This window comes from Cupressus sempervirens, chromosome 2 (genome assembly GCF_028749045.1).
Source record: "Cupressus sempervirens isolate cs-2001-9-10 chromosome 2, ASM2874904v1, whole genome shotgun sequence".
In the NCBI taxonomy this organism is placed as follows: domain Eukaryota; kingdom Viridiplantae; phylum Streptophyta; class Pinopsida; order Cupressales; family Cupressaceae; genus Cupressus; species Cupressus sempervirens.
The window spans coordinates 623,339,630-623,343,317 of record NC_143119.1 but is presented as its reverse complement, the minus strand read 5'-3'; the positions used below and the strand labels follow the sequence as shown (position 1 = coordinate 623,343,317).

General features: G+C 33.9%; 1 long non-coding RNA gene across 1 annotated transcript; it reads right to left on the bottom strand.

Moving 5' to 3' along the window:
- Nucleotides 1-2,013: 2,013 nt before the first annotated feature.
- On the bottom strand, nt 2,014-3,227 carry LOC149574920 (uncharacterized). Its single transcript, XR_016359664.1, has 2 exons — nt 2,818-3,227; nt 2,014-2,504 (listed from the first exon to the last, which is right to left on the bottom strand). It is a non-coding gene; the product is annotated as an uncharacterized LOC149574920 (long non-coding RNA).
- Between the last annotated feature and the right edge of the window lie 461 nt (nt 3,228-3,688).

Below are 3,688 nucleotides of genomic sequence, written 5' to 3'. Positions count from 1 at the left end.
AAAATTGAATCATAAACAAATAAAGTGCTTTCATGAAATAGGAATCCAAGATAACACATAAATATAAACAACTCACAAAAAAGAGACACGAGATTTTTGTGTTGAGTGGAAAACCCTCAAAAGGCTTTTGGTTTTGTTATAGGGAGAAAAACCACTTCATTTAAACTTGTGAATTTATTGAGCAACAACTTGTCTTTACAACAACTTTAATACTTGGGCTTCAAACCCTTTTCTTTTAAAGTATTTGAGACCAAATTACTTACATAACTATATGAATTCATACACCTATGTACATAAATAACTTTATCATTTTCCCTCCATGTTCCAAACAAGTATCCCGTTTATAAAGAAATATGACTATATCTCCTCTTTCTTCCCTTTTTCACACTTAGTGTAAATATTATTTGATGCAGGAGCATCTTGCATGGGAAAATTATTGAAAAAAAAAAGAAAAAAAACTGGAGGAGAGAGAAAGTGACGAAAATTAGAGGAGAAATAATAAAAAAAAATAAAAAGGGGAAAAAAGGAGAAAAGAAAGGAAAAGAGGATTTCTATTTTCGAGGTGCATAGGTGGCATAATAGAAAAAATAAAAATAAAAATGGTTGCCATTTCATTTATCGAGGTGTGGGTAGAATTCTAGAAAGTTATGAATATTGTAGAAAGTTATGGAAGTTGTAGAAGGTTGTGGAGGAATTTTAGAAGGTTGTGGATAAGTCATGCATGGGGTGGTAAGTGACTATTTAAGCAAGGCATATGAGCATTTTTAATCAAGCTTGAGAAGTGGAAGCTCGAGAAGGAGAAGCTCGGGAAGTAGAAGCTTTGGAAGAAAAGCTTGGAAAGGTGAAAGTTGTGGAAGGTGAAGCTTGGAAAGCTTGGAAGGCTTCAAGGTGTGAAAGAGAAAGAGGAAGTGAAGAGTGAGTTTTCTGGAGTCTGTGGACAGAGCGCCGAATGTGAGGCAGTTTACAGCAGGATTATGGTGGAGCTGTGAGTGTAGACAGAGTGTTGAATGTGAGGCAGTTTACACTTGGATCTTGGATAAGGTTGGAGAAGAGCTAGTGATTGTGGTTTGGAAACAAGGAGATCGCTTGGTGGCTTACGAGCACAAGTTGAGATCTCAGAGGTTTCTACCAGAGTGTGGATCTGGACTAGCTTGGGTTTGGATTGGATCTTGAGAGATCTTGCAGAAATGTTATTGTAATTGCTATTGGATTTTCAAGTTTAATAAAATTTCTTGGGAAGCATTTTATCTCTCTTTGTCTTCATATTGTTGCATTCTTGATTGTGAGTTGGTAAGGGTGGTGTGGCCCTTCGTCAGTGGTATCAGAGCGTACCGTCATCAAGTGGTATCAGAGTAGTACCTGTATCAAGTGGTATCAAAGCAATACCTGCATCAAGTAGTATCAGAGCGTACCTTCATCATTATTTGTATTTTTTTTCCTATTTTTGCCCCTTATCTGTCTTACTATGTTGTGGCTATGGGTGGTGGTGGATTATGCCACTAACAAAATTGAAAATATCAATACAAATTGGTGAGTGTTTATTGTATTATTAAATGGATCAACGAGTAGGAAGGGTTTCATGGATCTCTTATGTGAAAAATGCTTGTGAGGGTTGGAAGACATGAATACAATTTGTTGTGTGTTGTTGAAAAGTATCATAAATCCTCTATTGATTGACTTTAGCGCTTGAAAGGATTGAAACTTGCTTCAAATTAGCAGATCACTCTTTTTTTTATAATAAATTATCTACTCACGATTTTGGACTAATATTTTAAGGTATGTTGGAAGTGGTAGCTATTTTGGGGGGGGGGGGGGAAGCAAAATAGATACTTTTCCTTAACTTTTTATTTTGTTTGCTATATCAAATTTTACTAAAGCATTTAAAATTGAATCATAAACAAATAAAGTGCTTTCATGAAATGGGAATCCAAGATAACACTTACATATAAACAACCCACTAAAAAGAGACATGAGATTTTTGTGTCGAGTGGAAAATCCTCAAAAGCCTTTCGATTTCGTCATAGGGAGAAAAACCACTCCATTTGAACCTATGAATTTATTAACAACTTGTTTTTACAAAAACTTTACTGCTTGGGCTTCAACCCTTTTTCTTTTAAAGTAATTCATACACCCATGCACATAAATAACTTTATCATTTTTTCTTCATGTTCCAAACAAGTATTCCTTGTATAAATAAATATGACTATATCTCCTCTCTCTTCCTTTTTCCACACACATTTTTTTGCACATAGACATATTTCCTTATATATGGATATACTTAAAAAATGTTTACAATCATTGTCTCATGTATAGTTACATCTAATTTTGCAACTATTTCAATATCAGTTCAAAATGAAACTGATTTACAAAACTATAAACTGATTTAACATTTTACATCCTCCACGAGATTTTTCTTTCCTCAAGAAAACTCTCGATCAAATTGGAAAAAACAATTTGTGCAAGAGCCACAATTCTAAAAACCGAATTTACGTCAAGAGCAACATCTGAAATTGTATTAACAATCAAACCGAAATGAGTCCTCAACAACTTGATAAATGTGTGACCACTGCTGAAAAAATTAAGAACTGACAGGGCTTATATTCATGCTTTCTTCATAGTTCATCTTATACAAAAGGAAATAAGATGTAAAAGAAGATTTGCTTGGAATTTCAAAAAAAATCATTTCAGCTTTGAAATATTAGAAGTTATAGAAGAAACCTTTCATGATTGAACACGAAACCTTCTTTATACATATGCACCAGTTTTATGGTATAACAAAAACATCTTGGCTTAACCATATCCAAGGATTAAGCATACCTGATGCATGTACACAAAGAACCCACAAATTCCTCTGAAAATGTTACCGAACTCATCTTTGCTTGACGTTGCCAAAGAGCATCCTCAAGAGTATTTGAGACATACATTAGAAAAATTTGTATTGGTGATTTCAGAAATGATATGAGAAGAAGAAAAACAATCAACAAGAAACCCTCTAGCATCTCTGCATAAATACCTTCCTACCACAAAAGTATATTCTGAAGAAAAACCATCATTTCGTTCCTTGCATGCAGTATTATAACATAGTGAAAACCCAAAATGAAATTATGAACATAACCTTCAAGATAGAGTAGATCTCCTTTCATGGTGGCAACCCTCAAGATAATATTTACAAAATGAACAAACACAATCATTGCTTTCGAATGAATGAAACATTCCTTAATCAAACATAATCATATTTGGAATCTGCCATACATAACCAACACGTGGTTCATCAAGAACTAAGTTAAATCAAACCACAGTCAATGGTAACCATCATGAGCTAATTCACGCTTGAATTGTGGTCAAAGACATCTAATACCAATTTCCCTTCATTTCCAATTAATTAGCACCTTTCGTTGCCACGTCTGAAAGAATATTATTTTGCATCAAGGATAAAACTATAGTTCAACAATTACAACTTCGACAGTTGCAAAATGAAGTTGTAGTAAGGTTTTGTATGTATACAATGATTAAATCTGGGCTAACTGTAAGATGATTTTGAATGTGTTCTCTTACCTGGGTCATCTAATGGTCTATAATAACTTCAGAAAAAAAAAAAAATGTTGCTCACAAACACAAGCTCTAGTTAGCCCATATTTGATCTCGTTCTAGAGCATCTAAGGCCTTCAAATTCGAGCTCAAAGGTTTT